This window comes from Tursiops truncatus, chromosome 3 (assembly GCF_011762595.2).
Source record: "Tursiops truncatus isolate mTurTru1 chromosome 3, mTurTru1.mat.Y, whole genome shotgun sequence".
Lineage (NCBI taxonomy): Eukaryota > Metazoa > Chordata > Mammalia > Artiodactyla > Delphinidae > Tursiops > Tursiops truncatus.
Window position 1 is genome coordinate 29,617,136 of NC_047036.1, and position 21,853 is coordinate 29,638,988.

General features: G+C 39.8%; 1 long non-coding RNA gene across 1 annotated transcript in view; it reads left to right on the forward strand.

Moving 5' to 3' along the window:
* Window positions 1–8,841: 8,841 nt before the first annotated feature.
* LOC141278266 (uncharacterized) overlaps window positions 8,842–21,853 on the forward strand; it is a 43,481-nt gene continuing 30,469 nt past the window's right edge. The window contains exon 1 of the long non-coding RNA XR_012330653.1: window positions 8,842–9,188. This is a non-coding gene — a long non-coding RNA (uncharacterized lncRNA). The remainder of the gene's footprint in view (window positions 9,189–21,853) is intronic.

A 21,853-nucleotide genomic window follows, 5' to 3' on the forward strand; every position in this document is an offset into this window, starting at 1 on the left:
CTTAATAGCTTTTGCACAGCAAAGGAAACCATAAACAAGACGAAAAGACAACCCTCAGAATGGGAGAAAATATTTGCAAGTGAATCAACGGACAAAGGATTAATCTCCAAAATATATAAAGAGCTCATGCAGCCCAATATTAAAGAAACAAATGACCCAATCCAAAAATAGGCAGAAGACCTAAATAGATATTTCTCCAAAAAAGACATACAGTTTGCCAAGAAGCACATGAAAAGCTGCTCAACATCACTAATTATTAGAGAAATGCAAATCAAAACTACAATGAGGTATCACCTCACACCAGTTAGAATGGGCATCATCAGAAAATCCAGAAACAACAAATGCTGGAGAGGGTGTGGAGAAAAGGGAACCCTCTTGCACTGTTGGTGGGAATGTAAATTGATACAGCCACTATGGAGAACAGTATGGAGGTTCCTTAAAAAACTAAAAATAGAATTACCATATGATCCAGCAATCCCATGACTGGGCATATACCCAGAGAAAACCATAATTCAAAAAGACACATGCACCCCAATGTTCATTGCAGCACTATTTACAATAGCCAGGTCATGGAAGCAACCTAAATGCCCATCAATAGATGAATGGATAAAGAAGTTGTGGTACATATACACAATGGAATATTACTCAGCCATAAAAAGGAACGAAATTGAGTCATTTGTTGAGACGTGGATGGATCTAGAGACTGTCATACAGAGTGAAGTAAGTAAGAAAGAGAAATACAAATATCGTATATTAACGCATGTATGTGGTACCTAGAAAAATGTTACAGATGAACTGGCTTGCAGGGCAGAAGTTGAGACACAGATGTAGAGAAAAAATGTATGGACACCAAGGGGGGAAAACCGTGGTGGGGTGTAGATGGTGGTGTGCAAAAAAAAAAAACCCATTCTAGGAGAGATAATGTCAACATACTGAATTATAAATAATCTCTGAAAATGAAGTATTTGGATGAATCATCACTTTCTGTTGTTTTGTTTTATGAAGTTCACCTTTCAAATATTATTTTGATGTTTACCTTGTCCAAAGTGAAAGACATGAAAGTATTCTAATGACCTGTTGGCTAGTTTCCTTTGTTCTTAACATATATCCCAACTTCTGTTCCTTTAAACTGGTACAGGCATTTACCAATAGTTACCAGAATTCAGTTTTTATCAAATTAAGAGTGTTTGTACCAGAAATAAGAAAAATAAAGCTTATCAGAAGACCATGATCTTTGTACTATTTATCCAGCTGTCCCTCTTAGAACTTACTGCCTGTTGCTTGGAACAACATTTTCCTTCTTGCCCACAAGATCCTGAGATGTTGGATTTGGTGTTTGTTTATATATACTTGTATTCAAAATATCAAGAACTACATCTCTGGGCAACTAAAAAATTGAGGACAGAAGTGAGCAAACAAAGTCCCTGCTCTTTGGAGCTTCTGCTAGATGAGGAGTGTGCAGTGAAAGTATAAGGAGCTGTAGGTTAGAAAGTGGTCCTTGAGGGGGAATTTTCTGGCAGTCCAGTGGACTCTGCACTTTCACTACCGAGGGCCCATATTTGATCCCTGATCGGGTTAGGGTTAGGGTAATAAGATCCCACATCCCATAAGCCATGCAGTGTGGCAACCCCCACCCCAAAAAAGTGATGCTTGAGCATTCCTTTCCTATCTTGGGGAGCCTTCTACAGTGGAAGGATCCAGGTCTCTTGGGACTCTGGCAGATAAACTCTTGGTGAGTTGGACGTGGGCTGGTGTCTTACCTTCCTCAGTGCTGTTTCACTTCCTGGGGTTTGGCCACAACATGCAACATCTGGGTTCCTACTTTCAGACTCTAGGCAGACTCTTTGTGTTTCACCTTCCTTTCTTTCTACCAGCCCTTGCCTAGTTACTGGAGTAAAACTTGTCTCCTCTCTCTTTTATTATTCACTTCCACCTTCATTTCATTTTATTAAACCTACTGATGACTTTTGAACATAAGAGCAATAAGAATAAAACATTTTGTTAAGCCCAACTAAAACCCTGTGGTTTGAAATAAAATGAGCCAAAATTAATAAACAGTGACAGCAAACTTGCTACAAAGCCCTCACAGGCATTTAGAATTCTCCTTGAGGAAGTCTGCATCTGTCTTTGCATCCTACTTTAATGAACTTTGCTTCTTGGTAGTCCCCTTTTTCACTGAGCTGGGCCACTTAAATTAAGCTGTGGTTGGAGTTATGCCCTCTCCAGTCTAGAACATGACCAATTCAGACTGTAGGTGGACAAGATTTAAGGGATTCCAGCCACACTTCTCCTAAAAGTCATGTTTTACTAGTGAATGGGAATAAACACCAGTAGGCTGAGGTCTGAGAACATGAATTATTGTTATTATTATTGTCGTTGTTGTCTTCACTTTTAGGAAACTCTTCCAATAGCTCCAAGTCATACCTTAGTTTATGAGCTATTGTTACAAACAGTGTCTCTCAAAATGAGACTCCAAATGAACTACATCAGAATCACAAGCTGTATTTATTTTTTTTAATTAATTAATTAATTATTTTTGGCTGTGTTGGATCTTCATTGCTGTGCGCGTGGACTTTCTCTAGTTGCGGCGAGCGGGGGCTCCTCTTCGTTGAGGTGCACGGGCTTCTCATTGTGGTGACTTCTCTTGTTGCAGAGCACAGGCTCTAGGCACGCAGGCTTCAATAGTTGTGGCTCATCAGCTTAGTTGCTCCGTAGCATGTGTGATCTTCCCCGACCAGGGATCAAACCCGTAAACCCTGCACTGGCAGGTGTATTCCCGACCACTGCATCACCAGGGAAGTCCCACAAGCTGTATTTCTTTAAAATGCCAGTTTCCTGGGCCTCATATCATATTGCTTAAAATCTCTAGGGTTGGGACCTCTCTATGCATTTCTGATACATACTCCAGTTTTAGATCCTTACAGGTCACAGAAACAGTTAAAAGACATTTGTGTGTTTACATACATTATTTTTTAGAATTGCCATTTTCTTTCTCTGAGTAAATGGGACCAGAGGAAGTAGATGAAAACGAAAATTGCTTTTTAAAAAATCACTCTCTAAAGGAATTAGTATTGTGAAACTTTGCATTCGTGTGACTGGAACTTTACTTTTCCACATGTGCATAATTATTACAAGTCCTTCTTTATACTTCAACCTAAACTTAGACTATGTTATTTCATTTCTACCTGGTTCTACTGAGCAGTTACTCATGTATTTATTCAGCAAACAACCGTTGAGGGACTTCTATGGGCCCCACACTCTCCTGGGATTGGAGATGCCTTTAAGGACCTTACATTTGAGAAGTGCAGTAGACCGAGTATTGGAGTCAAATAGGTAACTAGGGAATTATGATACAATAAGGCAAGCACTGTGATGAGATGTGCGCAACACTCAAGCAAAATAAACTACACAAATAAGTCGTATTCTGACCACAGCACTAATCTCCTGACTTCTGCAGCTGCAGAGTCGCCCATCATGGGCATGGTTCGTGGTTTTCTGCCACCGGCAGAGGCTCAACACAGTATCTCTTTTAGTAAGGCTTCAGAAAAAGGAGTGTTTATACTTACACAAAAGAAAAGCAGTTTAGACACAATTGTAACTGGAATAAAAAATCTCCAGCCTTAAAGGACTTTTTCTGAACAGGGGAAGTAAAAATGTTTCTACTGCTCTTCTTACTTTTAAAAGATTAGTAGGCATGGTCACTGCTCAAAAATCAAATAGGGATATGCTAGAGAAAAGTTGGTTGATTCTTTATATTGCTAAGGGTGGAGTCTTGATGTAATTGGCCCATTGTTTAGCAAAAAAACTTGATCAGAATCTGGATTTGCAGACTTACGCCCTGATCCTAGTTTGGTTGGCTTGGTTTGGAATTAGATCAGGGTTTCTCAGGGTCTGCATTACTGACATTTTAAGCTGGATAATTCTTTGTTATGGGAACCTGTCCTGTACAGTGTAGGATATTTAGCAGCCTCCATGGCCTCTACCCATTAGATGCCAGTAGAACCTCACTGCTCAGTCATGACAATCAAAAATGTCTCCAGATATTGACAAATGTCCCCTGGGGAAGGGGCAAAATTGTCCCCAGTGAAGAACCACTGGGTTAGCTGGATAGATTGCTCTGCACTAGAAAGTAACAGCAATTTGGGGATGGTAAGCTGACATCTAGGAAGACAGAAAAAGGAGAGGCAGCTCCCAGTAGCATAGCAGCAGGCCTGGTTTCAGAAACTACGAGTGACAGGGAAGACACTGGACTTACAAGAAGAGTAATGTCTAATATTGCTTCCTGTTTTGGGATGAACTGAAATTTCTCTTCTTCTTCTTCTTTTTTTAAACCCACAAATATCCAGTAAAATTCTATTGCTTAACAATGTGGGAATTGTGTCCTCCTCTACCTGAGCCCCCTACCCCTACCCCACCCCCCGGTGAAATCATTTGGCATTGCAGCCCAGAATTCTGGGCAGTGACCAAGAGTGAAGTGAACAGAGGCCCAAGATGACCCTAGGAGCTGTGGGTAGAAGCCATAGGACAATGGAGAAGCTGCACAGACTAACTGAGATGTAGACTTGAAGCATACTTCCCTTTCCCCAAATATTGCAGGAAGGAAGGCAACCATTGCGGTGGAGGAGATAGGCAGACACGAGAAAGAATAACTGATGACAGTAAATTCTGTCTTTCCCTTTCTTGGAAATATCTTTAAATATAGTAGCAGGTGAACATATTTCAGATGGATTAAGCACCATATTTTCTGTATGTATGGGAAAGGATTAGACAACTTTTTGGAAGATGTTTCTAAATTGATGATTTTAAAGCAAGACATGAATATCAAAACAGTGAAAACTAGGTACTTTTAATTATTTTTTTAAATGAATGACTTAGGTAAACTTTTTAAAAATTTATTTACTGAGGAAAAACTCTAAGAGCATACAAAAGAAATCCTTAGTTTTTTTGCTCATTGTTGAATTAGGATGGTGAGGACAGCAGTAATCTTTTCTTTAGCCAATTTATTTTTCAAATGTGGTTACTATCATTTTAGTAAAAAATACATATATATGTATATATATTTGTTATATGAATATATCAGTATGTTAGGTGACCTCATTTCAACTCAGAAATTTAAGCAGATGGATTCAATATAAACCAGGTGAGATGATCTTCCTGTAGAAGTCACTCTAACACGGTAAGATTTCTTTAGGTTGATGGTATTACTAGGACCTATAATGTTATCAAGACTTGAACAAGTGTGAAGGGAAGAGAACTGGAGCCCAGCATTTTCTACTTCTATTAGTCCTAAGAGATGCTCTGAGAAATCAAATATACAGAAAAAAAGTTTGAGACATGTCACATAGTAGGTTCCCTTCTTGGAGTTTCATGATTCACATTAATACATAAAAACTCTGAGAAGTCCCACAACAATAAATTTAACTTCACTTACCCCCAAATTTCCAAGCTTATTTATTATTCTATGGGACACACTTTGAATTACACCACTGTACGCTAACCAATGGTTTTAACATCTGAAGAAAGAATGAGTAAGCAGAAGTGTATTTGGTAGGGAAGGGGAAGGTTGGCTTGGGATCAAGAAAAGGGAAAAACCCCAAGGTTAAGAATGTAATGTGTCAGCTACCTTTAACACTGTATAGGAGACTCTGACTGATGAACATGGGTGTTCTGGTTTGATTGGTAGGCACGCACCCAGCATGCAAATGGATATGCCAAGACTTTTAAGTTTGATACAATAGCCATGAAGATCATTCAGATACTCCTCTGATTCTATGCTCAGCAAGCAGCTTTCTGGCTGTGACTTGGCTTTCCATATAACTTTATCTGTAGGGAGAAAAAGCAATGATATTGTTCCAGTGCATTTGATAATTTCTTTTTGCAAATCATTCAGTAAACCGGCATGAGTGTCTTGTGAGCTCCATCAGCTGAGTAAGTCCAGCTAATCCTAACTGCTTCAGGGAACTCTAGAAAACATCAGCTTTGCACCTGCAAGCTCAGGACTAATCTTTGGTTTTAATGATCCTTCCTAAGTACTAGCATCTTCCATTCTCAAACCCAACTTGAATGGACTCCTTTAAAAATAGATTCTCTTCACTCCTATTAACTACAACCAAATGACAAAGGTAAGTTCTGGAAAAGAAAGTTCTTAAAACAATGACAACAACAACAAATCTCATGTATAAACCTGTGCTTCTCAAACTGGGAAATGCAGGTACATGGCACGGAACAAAGATACACACAAAGCCCCAAGACAAACATGGTAAATCTTCCAGGATTGCCCATTTTATTCGACCTAAAAATTACTTTTATATTGAAACAAACATGGATATACCTTGGAATAGAATGAAAAACCCCTTTGAAATTTTAGGATAAAATGTGAAACATCAAAAATTTCACACTTGTGGAAGACCACTTTGGACTTTGCCCTCAAGACTGCCCTGGAAAGGGGATGGTGGCATGGTAGTAATTATCATTATCTGTGATGGAAAATCGTGGGGGTCATGGCTTAAGAAAAATTTAAAAGGAAAGAGGAAAAATACCTAACACTTTTCAAGTAGCTACTATGGGCCAAGCATTTTAGATAAATGATCACACAAAACTCACCACTATCAGGTAGGCATGCTATCTATTTGTAAATGAAAAGGTAGTAGCCATGGTGGAGCCAAAATTTGGATCCAGCTCTTCTTTCTCTGTGTTCCTGCTACTACATCAGAAGTGTTCTAAACAATGAATTGCCATACGTTAGTGTAGGTTCTGCAAACTTGATTTATAAAGAGCCACATGATAAATATTTTAAGCTTTGTAGCCATATGGTCTCTGTCACAGCTACTCAAGTCTGCCCTTGCAATGTTAAAGCAGTCATAGAGGATATAAAAATGAATGAATGCCTGGGTTCCAAGATAAATTTATGACACTGAAGCTTGAATTTCTTTTAATTGTTGCATATCATGAAATGTTCTTCTTTTTCTCTTTCCCAAGTATTCAAAAACCATTCTTGGCTCATGGGCCATACAAAAGCCCGACCCATAGTTTGCCAGCTTCTGCATTAATGAGTTGTAAAACTCAATTTAGTGAGTTGCTTCCAATATTAAAAACTAAAAAAGATACAAAATAGAACAGAAAAGAAGAGAAAATGTCACAATATATCATATACGGTAACTGTGTCATGAAACTTATGACAGGCACCATGAATTTATGTATCTCCAAGAAAGAAAAAAAGGTTGACATTTATTAGTTCAAGATCCCATCAATTGTAACATGCATCCCAATTTTAGAGATGTTACAATGTAAAAAATTGTGTATCTTATAATGACAATATAATGAAATACAATTTACGTACATGAGTGTGTGTGGGTATCCTAGTAGAGAATATAAAATACATTTTTCACTGTAAGTCATAGTCCATACCACACAGCCACTGCCTATGCCATGCCTTTTGAAATAAATGAAGAAATGAAAATGAAATTTAAAAGATTCTACCATCTTAAAATAAAATAAATTATTTTTCCACATTTCTTTCCAGTTCTTGCCAGAATACATACCCAATTTTAACTTAGCTGTAATCATAGCAGAAACACAATTTATATTCTGGGTTTTTCTTCCGTACATTTTTAGGTTGCTACTTGATTTTTGCCATTATCACTTTTAATGGCTGCATCATATCTAATTGAAATTGGTAATTTCTCATGCATAATTTACCAAGCCATTTTTCTATTAACTGTTAGGTTGCTTTCTATTTTTCCATAGATCTATAATGAATACCTTTAGATTCTAGCCTGTTCTTTTCTTGGAATTTTGATTATTTTGTCAAATGGTACAAATGCTTCATGACTCTTTAGATGTATTGCCAAATAATCTCTTAAAAAAATTTTTTTTTATTGAAGTATAGTTGATTTACAATGTTGTGTTGGTTTCTGGTGTACAGCAAAGTGATTCAGTTATACATGTATGTGTGTGTATGTCTATACATATATATATATTTTTTCTTTTCCATTATGGCTTATTACAAGATATTGAATATAGTTCCCTATGCTATACAGTAGGGCCTTGTTGTTTATCTATTTTATATATAGTAGTTTGTATCTGCTAATCCCAAACTCCTAATTTATCCCTTCCCCACCCCCTTTCCTCTTTGGGTACCATAAGTTTGTTTTTTATGTCTGTGAGTCTGTTTCTATTTTGTAAATAAGTTCATTTGTATCGTATTTTAGATTCTACATATAAGTGATATCATATGGTATTTGTCTTTCTCTGTCTGACTTACTTCACTTAGTATGATAACCTCTAGGTCCATCCATGTTGCTGCAAATGATGGTATTTCATTCTTTTTTATGGCTGAGTAATATTCCACTGTATATATGTACCAAATCTTCTTCATCCATTCATCTGTCGATGGACATTTAGGTTGCTTCCATGTCTTGGCTATTGTAACTAGTGCTGCTGTGAACATTGGGGTGTATGTATATTTTAGAATTAGAGTTATTTCCTGATATATGCCCAGGAGTGGGATTGCTGGATCAAATGGCAACTCTATTTTTTAGTTTTTTAAGGAAGCTCAATACTGTTTTCCATAGTGGGTTTTACCAATTTACATTCCCACCAATAGTATAGGAGGGTTCCCTTTTCTCCACACCCTCTCCAGCATTCGTTATTTGTAGACTTTTTATTGATGGCCATTTTGACCAGTGTGAGGAGATACCTCATTGTAGTTTTGATGTGCCTTTCTCTGATAATTAGCAAAGCTGAGCATCTTTTCATGTGCCTATTGGCCATCTGTATGTCTTCTTTGGAGAAATGTCTATTTAGGTCTCTTGCCCGTTTTTTGATTGGGTTGTTAGTCTTGCCTGGAATGGAAGCAGCCACACTGTGACCATGGATGAACGATCAAAAGAATTGCAGGGACACTCTGACGTTGCTGAACCCCGGAAACAATGCCAATCCCACCTTGTGGCACTTGCTGCATCACTAAAGTTCAGAACAAAATGATCTTCTTATCCAGAGCCCAAGAACAACTCTATGCCCGTCCCTCCAGTTCACACAGTCACCTGCTCTTCATGAGACCTGGAGGTCCCAGCCAGGTACAGAACAGTCTCATGTGAAACAGAGAGGACCACTGCACCTCAAAAAACATAAGGAAATTGATGGAGAACAAAAAAATGTCCTTCTTGCCAAGAGACCTCCAGTAACTGGTAAGTTCACATTTCTTTCCATAAGAATTGGGAGTCCTGCTGCAGTGTGCTAGTTCAGTCTTGATAGGATAAATCGGCCTTGAACAGAGAGGACCCTAACTCCGGGCTTGTCATTACTGTTCCCCCTGGCTTTCCCCTCTCAGAGTTGGTGCCTTGCCAGGGAAACCTCTGTGGCCTGGAAGGTCCCATTGGCACAAAGGGAGATAGATGAGACACGATGTTCAGGTTCCCCAAGAAATCCTGCACTGCCCAGGCTACCCCGGCCAGGTGGTAAGTCTCAGGCTTGGTCATTTATGTCTCCTGCTGCTGGCCTTGGGAAGTTCAGTCTCTCCCAGTAAAGGTGGTGGTCAGTGCTGAACCATTCTTTGGGCCAGTGTCAGGCTCACTGTGACACCCTTAGTGTTAGTAAGGTTTGTCCAGAGAGACAAAGCCAGTAGGATATGTGTGTGTGTATAAATTTACATACCTATAGAATATGTATATAGATAAAGAGAGAGAAGAAGAGACTGATTTTAAGAAATTGGCTTATGCAGTTGTGGCGCCCGGCAAGTCAGAATGTTGCAGGCCAGGCCAGCAGGCTGGAGACCGGGGGAGAACTGACGTTGCAGCTCAAGCCCGAAGGCAGTCTGGAGGCAGAGCTCCTTCTTCCTAGGGAGCCTTCAGTCTTTTTCTTTCTTGAGACCTTCATCTGATGGGTGAGGTCCACTCACATTATGGTTTATTCAAAGTCTACTGATTGAAATGTTAATCACATCTGAAAAATACCTTCATAGGAACATCTAGACTGGTGTTAAACCAAATCCCTGGGTACCGTAGCCCAGCCAGGTTGACACATAAAGTGGACCATCGCACCCCTTACTAATGAAAAACACCTCCCCTTTTCTAGGCCCCAAATAGGAGGACAGAGGTGTCACTGCAGGGTGGTCTGGCTTTCCACGTACTTTTTTCTACTTCTATCAGCCAAATTAAGATTTTCCTCAAAAGGAAATGTAGGCGTTGGAAAATCCTTTGAATTTAAGGGTTTTGTTTTGTTTTTTTCAGGAACTTGGAAATAATCAGTTTAAAAGCACAGCTTAAAATGTTTCAGACTGTAATTCTAGTCATCTTTGTAGGTTGTATTGAAATAGCTGGTACCTATTTCCTCTGCTTAAAATGTTCCAGAATTTCTGGCACAAAGGAACAAGCTATGGGAGAAAATAAAATTTTCATATTTGCATGCGTATAGATTTAATTTCCTTAACTGCAAATTAAGGGAATTTGGACTAAATTATCTGAAAATCTTCAGTCTATAACCATAATAAGTCTATAACCATAATGAGTATAGTAATCTGTCCCATGGAAAAGGTGAGTGCAGGTGTGAGAAATGGAGCAGTATACTAAGTATTAACGAATGGCAATGACTCAGGACACCAAAGTATGGGTTTTGCCCTTCTACTTTTGTTGTCATCACTCCAGCCCCACCCCCACCATTTCATCATAACTGCCAAGAACAAAGAAACTAGGTTATTGATAGCCAGGCTCAGTGGAGACTTACCAAGTGTTGGACAAAATTGATTTGAGCAAAGCAGAAGGTCTGATTTGTGACCTTTGCCACCATGATATATTAAAAGAGTTTGGGGGCAATGAGACTAGCTCTTTTTGGAGAAGTGAGAGTTTGTGGAGCTTTCCAGTGTTATTGAAGAAGGCAGGCATTGGACCTACCCAACCTCCAGTTAGAGGCACCAAAGGAATCTGCCCCGGGGCTTCCCTGGTGGCGCAGTGGTTGAGAGTCCGCCTGCCGATGCAGGGGACAGGAGTTCGTGCCCCGGTCCAGGAAGATCCCACATGCCACGGAGCGATTGGGCCCATGAGCCATGGCCGCTGAGCCTGCACGTCCGGAGCCTGTGCTCCACAACAGGAGAGGCCACAACAGTGAGAGGCCCACATACTGGAAAAAAAAAAAAAAAAAGAATCTTCCCAGTGAGTTTTGAAGGAATCATTCTGGAGTATAGGGCTGGTGTGCATTTCTCATCGGGAGCTCTCTGGAGGGCTGGTGATGCGCTGAGGCACACCATGTCAGCCAGTATAGGTAAGAAACAGGGAAAGAGTGTCTGGGGACAGTCCAAGGCCCCACTGTGTGGTGTGGCAAAGGTGTGTGAACTTTCCACGGGCTCAGCATGGGCTCTGGAAATTGGTGGGCACGGACGCTGGCTTGCTGCCCAGACCTATATGGTCTGATGAAGGATCAGTGTCCTGGGAGACTAGAGACAAGTTCCTGGGCTGAAGGAAGGAAAGTTCATTCTTGTGGGAGTGTCTGTACCCAAAGATGTGCAAAAGGTCACAGCAAATGCACCACATGTTAAAGCTCACAACGGATGAGGACACAAGCAGCAGAACCCAGCTAAGGAGAGACCACAACCAGATGCAGAACCTCCTCCCATCACCAACATTCAGCCATGTGCCCTGAGGTCTCATGCTTCCCTCTCAGAGGCCAGCGCTGCCAGGAATGGTCAGGATGAGGGCCCCTGGGAGTTTAAGGGTCAGACATGAGGAAGGGGTGTGCAGAAGCTTGAAGAGAGGTTAGATGAACTAGATGAAACTGAACTGGATGAAAACTGATAATAGTAATAATATTAATCCTTGGATTTGACTGAATACAAACTGGAGAGAGGTTATGTTTCAGTTAAAAGTGGCTAAAAATATTACAGGGTCTGTCTGAGTTTTCTAAATTATCTTGAATTTAGTTTTCTTATTGGAGGAAGATATGGGGGCTAGTCAAAGGAATACACACAGAGATATAAAAATAGAATGAGATTCATATTTGCACATCACTGCTTTGTGACTTTCCAATTCATACATGCCACATAGAAAATTCTAGAATGAATATTCTTTTACATCTAGCATTATCTTTCAAGGGTGATATTTAGACATGGCAAGTGTTCCCCATGTCTGTTCATGCCACGTGGTTTTATATGGGTTGATTGAATCCTGCCTGAACTCAGACTTGTTCCTACTGATTTTGAATACTTCCCAATGGAGAGCAGAGCTGAGATGATTGGAGGGGGGTTAGGAAAAAAAGAAGAGGATGGAATGATCATTAGTAATTCTGTCTTAAGACTCCTAGCTTCTGGTTTTTAGAGGGACAATTTGACCAAGGCTGTATTGTACATGCTGTTTTTTTCAGGAGGGATAATATTATATGTATAGTGCCCAGCACACAGACAGTAATTACCTCTGTTCTTTGCAGATGCATAATCTTTCATTGCATCATCACTGCTAAGAGACTCTCTCTTAAAGTGGCTCAATAAACTTCATACCTGAGTTTCTGAAAGCAGCTGGGCAGCAGGGGCGGCTGGGAGACCTTCCACATGTGCAGGGCATTGCTCTGGGGGACTGAGTAGATGCTTCATGCTTCTGACCCATCATCTGTGTTTGTGCGTGTCCAGTGGTGCTGCCTGCATTTTCCCCCTAGGAAATTCCTAATAAATGCTAGGAATAGGGCACTTTGCTTTCCAGCATTTTCACACTGTGAGGCGTTTTCTTCTTCATTGGTTTTTGGCTCCTTATTTCAGAACTCCTGCACCAAGTAACCAGTAACCATGGCTACTTACTGGTTGGTTTTATGTGCTTCTCATGACAGGTAATCTACTTGGGACAGGTCACTTGATTTTCCTTTCCTTAACGTCAGCCAGCGCATGAAGAGCCCAGGTGAAAGAGTTCAGGGGCTTTTTGAATCTAAATTAGCTTTGCTGTCAGGGCTGTGTACTCTGAGCCTTTTTAGCAGTGGAGATGAAGTATAAGTGAAAGATAAGTAACCCTGCAGATAAAAAATATACCAGCAACTACCATTTATTGAACATATGTGTGTAGTCTCCAGTGGCCCCAACAGTCTCTGGGATGAGGTCATTTTTCCCATTTTACCTCACAGCTTGAGGCAATGAAGTAACTTGCTTAAGGCCACACAGCTAGTAAATGGCTTTGAACCCAGTTCCATCTGACTTCAGAGCCCACATTCTTGCCTCTGTGCCAGAATGCCTCAGAGGGGCCCTTGGCCAAAGAAATAACAAACATTGGTTGAAAGGAGGACTTCTGTTAACCTAAGCAATCTACCTGCTCTCTCTCTCTCTCTCTTTTTTTTAAAAAAATATTTATTTATTTATTTTGGCAGTGCTGGGTCTTAGTTGCAGCATGCGGGATCTTCGTTGCGTCGTGCAGGATCTTTTAGTTGTGGCATGCATGTGGGATCTAGTTCACCCACGAGGCATTGAACCCAGGCCCCCTGTGTTGGGAGCGTGGAGTCTTACCCACTGGACCACCAGCGAAGTCCCCGCAATCTACCTTCTCTTATCAAAACAAAAACAAACAAAAAAACAGGTTGATGTGACTTAGTTGAAGAGGAGAGAAGGTGTCTTTGAGAGGAGTAGGAGTTAACTAAGTGAAGAAGGTAATAGACATATATGGGAAATAAATGTTCACCATTATTTTTACTGCTAAGCATGAGTAATGAAAATGTTTAGAAAGCAGTGGTCTAGAGAAAAACTTCAAAGCTGTCCAGGAAGAATAGACAGTTGAAGGAAAGAAGACAGAAGGGTGACACATCACGGCAGAGAGGCGGGAGAGGGGTTTTGTGTTACACCAAAGGGTGGAGGTGGAATCACAGGGTAAAGCCCAAGGGAGGCAGATTTCAGCTCAACATAAGACAAGACTTTCTAACCATTAGAGGTGGAAAAAAAAAAATTGCATGAGCTGCTTTGTGAGCCAGTGAGCCCTTGATTGGAGGGATCCGTCTGCAGCCTTGACACATGAGGATCAGGGCCATGATGCTGAATATTCCTGCTTTGGCTGGGAGGTTGGACACACAGTTTTCCAGGCCCTCCAAACTCTAAGCACCTATAGCTCCATGATTATTAGAGGATGTGTTGCCGAGAGCGTAATAGATGACTTCTCAAACATGGCAGCCATAAATTAGAAATGGTTCTCGGCCCACTTCTGCCTTAAGGACTTTGCACTGGCTCTACACTCTGTGGAAATGCTCTCTCCCACACAGTTACACCCACGGCTCACTTCTTACCTCCTTCAGGTCTTTTCAATAAGGTCTGCCCCAACTACACTATTTAGAATTGCACTGTCGTCATCCCTGTTGGCACTCCCAATTCCTCTTGCTCTGCTCCACTTTCTTTTTTTATAGCACTTGCCACCACCTAACAGACCAGGTAATTCACTTTGTTGATTCATTGTTTATTATCTCTATCCCTCTGCCAGCTTTATGGGGTCAAGGATTTTTGCCTTTTATATCTAAGCACCTGAAACAGTTCCTGAAGTATTGTAGGCCGTCAATAAATATTTGTTGATGAAATGGTGGAACAGGGTTGGGCAGTCTGAGCTCAGGCTCTGCTGGGACATGGCTGAGTGATACTGGGCAAATCACATAATCACTCTGGGTCCCTGTTTTCTCTTAAGGTCTGTACCTCTCTAAAAATAATTGTATGATTTTAAAATTCCATTGGGTGGTTTGTTGTTTGTCTCAAGAGTATACCAAGTGATTTCAAATGAACACCAGTACAAATATAAGAAAATACGCCAATCATTCCTTTTGAACCACACTTTGTTCTTTATGTAGCTTGGCTGCTAACCTGAGCCTTTACACACTCAGATTCTCTGTTGTTCTGAGGACCCTTTATTCATGGAAACACAGCATAGAAAGATAAATCTAGTGACCAGCACATGTTTACCACACTTCCTCTATGAACCTTCATGCTGGGGATTTTCCACTGCTAGGTTACTGCTTAGGGGAAAAATTTTAGAGCAACAGGAAAAAACACTGATAGTCTGCTCCCGTTACTGGTATAATTCATTTTGATTGGCCTCTCTAAGAACACTAGGGATATATCAGCTAGTACTTATTGTTTGATGGCTTGTGTTTTGTTTTTTTTTTTAATCCACACACATTTTGTGAGTTTTGCCACTGTTTTCAGATACACTTTGACGGCTTCACATGTACATGAGGGAAGCAAGTTTATGAGCTATATGAGAGTATATAATGATTAGCTCATCATATCTAATATGTATACTGTATTTAGTGAAACAGAAACATATAAGATAAACTCAAGTAGTGTTTTCCCATAGAATGAAAAGCCTCGAGAAACTAGAACAATAAGGGCAAAATAATACCAAAGCCAACAGAAGGAAGGAAACAGTAAAGAGCAATAATCAATTGAAAACAGAAAAAAACAATAGAGAAATTCAATAAATCAAGAAGCTGGTGCTTTGAAAAGGTCAATAAAATTGGAAAACTCTAGCAAGACTGACAGGGAAAGAGAAGGCAAATTACTGATGCAAAAATGAAGTAGGGGATATCACTACAGACCCTGCAGATTTCAAAAGGATAATAAGGGACTACAAACAATTCTACACGCAAATTTTTGACACCTTAGATAAAATTCACCAGTTCCTTGAAAAGCACAAATTACCACAACTCACCCAACATGAAAGATATAACTTGCATAGTCCTATAACTACTAGGGAAATGAAATTAATAATTTAAAAACTCCAACAGCAGCAAAAAAATTTCTAGGTCCAGATGGTTTCATTGGAGAATATTACTAAATATTTAATAAAGAATTAACGTCAGAGCTTCCCTGGTGGCACAGTGGTTGAGGGTCCGCCTGCCGATGCAGGGGACGCGTGTTCGTGCCCTGGTCCGGGAGAATCCCACATGCCGTGGAGTGGCTGGGCCCGTGGGCCATGGCTGCTGGGCCTGCACGTCCGGAGCCTGTGCTCCGCAACGGGAGAGGCCACAGCAGTGAGAGGCCTGCGTGCTGCCAAGAGAAAAAAAAAAAGAATAAGCATCAATCCTACATAATCTCTTCTAGAAAACAGAAGACAAGTAAATACCTCTCTACTGTTCAGAGCTAGTTCAGCTCTGAAATTGGCAAATATTTGCATTATTTAGGTGTTTAAATCCCCATCATTCCTTAGAAACTGGGGATAAGTTTTTTCTCCTTAGGTTATCTTAACATTCACAGTAGGTACTTGATAAATATCTATTGAGTAAATTTTTCCAGTACTTTGCCCATTTAGACATAACTACAGAAAAAGTGGAATTGAGATCTTTTCTCTAGGCTGCATTACTCTATTTATTCTCAAGCATCCCAGAATTGTTTTTGTTGATGTTATCCTGAAATGCAGTTAAAAAAAACTGCTAATACAAAATAGCTAGTTTAACTAAACTTCCAGATAGGGCTCTCTGTCTGAAGGTTCTTCTGCATATCTAGAATGCTCTAATTATAGCTCACAATCGTGTCAGTTATCCTTTTTTATAAAACAAACTTTCCCAGAACTAGATGGCTTAAAACAACAATGATTTTTATTATTTCTTATGATTTTGTAGGTTGAACGAACAGTTCTTCTTCTATCCTTATCTTGGGTACATTTAGTTGGCAGTTAGGTTGGGGCCATCAGCTGTGATGCCTTTATTCTCCTCCATGTGGCCTCTCTATATGATAGCTTGGGCTTCCTCTGAACATGGTGGTCTTAAGGCAGCATACCAAGATGGCTTCATCACATCTGGCACTTTGGTTGAGATGGCTGGACTTGCTAGGTTCTGGCCATATGGTCTCTCCAGCAAGATAGCTGGACTTCTTGACATGGTGACTAAAGACTCTGATAAAGCAAAGGTTGACAATACTTAAAGAAGATTTAGCTTAGCTTAGACTAGACTAGCATCACTTCTGCCACATTATGTTGAACAAAGGAATTCACAATGCCAACCCACATTCAAGAGGAGGGAAGATAAACTCCATCTCTTGGTGGAAGGAAAGCATAGAATTTGTGGCTATCTTTAATAATCTATGGCTCTAACTTACGTATATTCCTCCTACATGCAAAATACACTCATCCCTTCCTAAGATCCGTAAACACCTCATCTCATTATGGCATCAGGCACAGGCTTAAGATCCAGGATTTTGTTGTCTAAATCAGGTTCAGATATGAATGAATCTCCTAAGACAGTTCCCTGGGTACAGACAATCAGTGTGGCTCGTCTCTACCTGAAGATCTGTGATTTAAAAAGATAAAATTTATGCCTCCCAAAATACCCAGCTTACAAAGGTGAGACAGAAAAAGAAAAATAGTAATGGACATTCTCACTCAAAAAGGGAGGAGAGTGTATAACATTCCTTGATCCATAGTAATTTTGAAATTCACAGATTGTCAGGGTCTCCTACTATAGTGCAGAGAATGTTCCTTGATTAGGGTCCAGGTTGCTCTTTCAGCATCTTTTCCCAACCCAGCATTCTTGATAGCTCTTGGTTCTACCTTTTGGATCTTGACTCTATAACTCCCTTCTTTTCTATAAGATGAGGCCCAAGTTTACAGATGAGTTGCTTTCTTTGCCTGGTTTCTACCTATACAAATTTTGGAACCCAGAAGTCTCATTTTATTTTGTACTATCCCTATCCTTTTTAGTCCAAATTGGTGATACTTTGGCAATACAATTCTCTTTAAAATTGTGTTTGTTTTTTATGCATCAAATTACAGATTCATTTAGAGAACAAACGTATGGACACCAAGGAGGGAAAGCAGGGTAGGGGGAGGGCGTGGGAGGGGATGAACTGGGAGATTGGGATTGACACATATACACTAATATGTATAAAATAGATAACTAATAAAAACCTGCTGTATAAAAATAAATAAAATTCAAGAATTAAAAAAAAACTTTAAAAAACCAAAACAAAACCCAAACAAATGTACCATACCAATGTTAGATGTTAATAATAGCAGAAATTGGGTGTGGGATTTATGGAAATTCTGTAATTTTTCTGTAACTCTAAAACTGTTCTAAAAACTAAACTTAAAAAAATCTCAAAAAAAAATTACAGATTCACTTCATTAAATAAAAATCACACACATAAACTTTTCCAAGATGGACACCTCTTTTCTTTAGACTACAAGTCAGGGTTCTGTGGAACAATGCTCTTAAGATTCTTACACCTTTCTGATGTCTTAACAAAGGGTTGCACAACTGCAAAGCAAGGTTATAAAACCTTGGTCTGATCTTCACTCAAGTTCCTGTTTTACTATCAGCATCCTGGATTTAATCTTTACCCTGAGACCGTTTCTTACTTTGATAATCTTTTGATACATGGAGAGGCTAAACATTTTCCAATCTAGTAAGTCCAGGGCAGGAAACATTCCCACAAAATTCTGTTTTAAGAAGGAATAGTTTCTTCTTTGGATCATTCTCTCTTTCCATATTTTATCATAGTTGGCTAAAAGAAACTTTCACTTTCAGCATTTTTGCCTGGAAGTCTTAGCTGGAGCCATAAATTCAGTTGACGTATTTTCTATTTTCCAGGTTACCATGGGCAAGAGTGTGGACAAAAAATTAATACTACATAATATGAATGTTGTTTTCTCCAATTTGCAGTGGCAAGTACTTCACTGCTGTTCCAACTTCCACTACTAATCTCCTTGCCACGCTTCCAGCTTCCGCCTATTACCTTGTCTAAAACCTATGCCCCACATATTTTAGGTTTTCTTTATGGCCACACCCCACGTCTAGTTACCAATTTCTGTATCAGTTGTATATTGCTGTGTAACAAACAACCCTAAGTCTTAGTGACATAAAAACTTGGTATTGCTTCTCATGATTCTGTGGGTTGACTGAATGATTCTTCCACTGATGTCCCTTGGTTAGTCATGAGACTGTATTTCTCTGGCAACTGAGCTTGGGCTATGTGCTAGGATGCCTTAGCTCTCCACGTGGCTTCTACACATGACTAACTTGCATTTTCTTACATGATGGTCTCAAGGCTACATTTCAAGACGGCTTTGCTCACGTATCTAGCACTTTGTTCAAATGGCTGGAACAGCCAGGCATCTCTCTCTCTCCATGTGCTCTCTCCAACAAGGTAGCTGGACCAGTTTACGTGGTGGCTGAAGGATGTAAGAGGACAGGACAGGCCAAGTTTCTTAAAACCTAGGCCTTAAAGCCTAGGCTTACAACTATCACAGTATCACTTCTGCTGCATTTATTGGTCAAAGAAGATTACAAGGCCAGCCTGGATATAAACAGAGAGGAAAATAAATGCCACTTTTTGATGAGAAGAGTGTCTGGAATTTGTGGTCATCTTTAATCCACCAAAATGACAATGACCTCAAGATAGTGTAAGATCCTCCGGTGTTTCTTGATTCTTAGATTTTTTTCTGTATATTTTACATTCTACCTTCCACAGTAGACGTACAGTTCCTTGAGAGCAAACACTGGAAAAGAATAATTTACACAACCCTCTAAAGCTCCTTACTTAGAATATGTCACATAATAGGCACTCAAGAAATGATTAGTGAATGAATGTTGGCTGAATGAGATGTTCTGTCTGACTTTTATAATGTATGTATTATTTTACCCTAATTCCATGTAGAATGGATTTCCATTCACAGTAAACTTGCCAACTCTCATTAACTAAGATATTTGATTACCAATAGCAGAGACCCCATAATTGTTGCTTTAATAGCAGTCTTATAAGTAAGATCTTCTTTAGTGAAATGGAGCCTCTCATAAATAGAGTCTTTCTCAAGGACAACAATTCTTAACCCTCACTGCACAATAGAACTATCTGGGATGCTTTTTAAAAAATACCAAGCCAGAGCTCTTCTCCCTAGACTAATTAAATCAGGATCCCAAAATGCATTAGGATTTGTCCATAGGTGATTCTAATACGCAGCCAGGGTACAAGACACTTTTCTAGGGATAAGACTTTTAAACTATGCTTTGCATTCCAAGGAGGTAACTTTGGCCCAATCTCACTCAGCTTCAATCACAGTAGTCCAGCTTTTTTATCTGATATATAGATACATAGATACAGATATAGATTTAGACCAATTTAGTTCACCAAAAGAATATGATATAAAGATAAAATTTTAAAACACTAAGCTGTTTTGATAGCCTAGGACTCCTAGCGTTATGAAATAGGACAAATAATCATTAAGATATTTTTCTTGGCACTTTTACGGCTGGTCTACATGAACAACTTTGAAGTTGTAATTGTTTTGGAAGAAGCAGGATCTTCCTTCCAGCACCTCCAGGGTGTTGCTTTATTTGTGCAAAGCCTTCTGACCACATTGCAGATCTGAAAGTTATTGATCACCTTTTCTATTTACCCAAAGGTTACACAGGACCTAGTCTCTGTATATAGCAGATCAAGAGACCCTTTCTGTGGCTCCATGCTAGGTGCTTTGCAAGGTTCAATGCCTGACAAGTCCCCAGGGCTTGTTTTTCAAAGGAAGAGCTGCCAATTCATTTCCCTTGAACTATACAGACCTAATTCTTGTGGGAAACTGTTACTCTCTAGAGAAAGGTAAGAACTGCTACAGAGAAAGTCTTCAAAAGCATTATTTCTCTAAAGGCTAAACAATGTTTTTAATAATCAAAGTAGAATTAAGACTAGAACGCTCTGTTATTTGGCAAGCTCTACAATTGAGCAAGCCATGCTCTGCAGGAATAAGAGCTTATTAACAATGTCCACATAGGCCTTCATTCTAAGGGTCCTATAAAGCTGGTCCCAGCCACATTTCCTCTCCTCTCTGTCGTTCCTCAATCCCTTGCAGTCTGCTTATGCTCAAACCATTCTGTTCAAACTTCTCTGGTAAACGTTGCCAAATCAATGGACAGTTTATGGTCCTTGGGTGGCTCCACATCTGTGTTTAATCAGGTATCTCTTCTCTAAATTCTCTAAATTGTCTTCCTTGTCTTCTCTGACAACACACTCTATAGGCTGTCTTTGACCATTCACTTTGTACCCTTTAATGGAGTCCTTATCTTCTCTTCCCAACCTTAAACATTAGGGCCACTCACGTGTTCATGCCTGACTCCTACTCTTCTCATTTATGTGTTCCAGTAATTTCATTCACACTCTTTGTTTTAGTTATTAACAACTGCTGATGATTCCTAAATTTCTTTGGGCTCAGTGTTACATACTTTTGTACTCAACAAATATTTTCCGAAGCACAGTTACAGTGCCAGTGTGGATTGGTCCGGAGGGGCTTCTAGCAACATCCACATGTTGTGCTCTAACCCTCCGCCACAATTCCTTATATTGATTTCTGACCATTACTCTATACACTTTCTTCCCTTTACTCTTTACATGTCCTTCCCTCCTCTTTCTGTCCCGAACTTCAATCAGACATCACTATAACGTCTCATTGTGAGAGCTAGAAGTTTGCACCATGAAAGAAGAGAGATTTACAATAAGATTTACAAGTCTACTCTTTCTGGCCATTTACATGCTCTGCAGGATGTCATCGGAGTGCCTCTTTCTTAGAATTAACATTCAAATTTTGAGTTCTCATTTTTTATAGGTAAAAAGATGCTTTAAGAGGACATCTTTTCCTTTTGCTCCATCCTTCTCTTTTCATATTGTCACACATTCTTCATGTTGTTTCCAGCAACTGTGATCTTACTTGTTTAAGGGAGCTTGACTTTTCATCATGGACTTGAATCAACATTTTGGTAGATCTTCCCTGTTCCATGTTAACCTAGGGTGCTTGGAGAAAGGACAGTGAAGTGCTACAGGGCTTGGCAGTTTACTACATAGCACTGTTTCATATGGTGATTAACGTCCCCTACAGGACCCGATTACAGAAACATTTTGTCTCTTTCCTTTGCACAGACCTAAATGACATTTAAG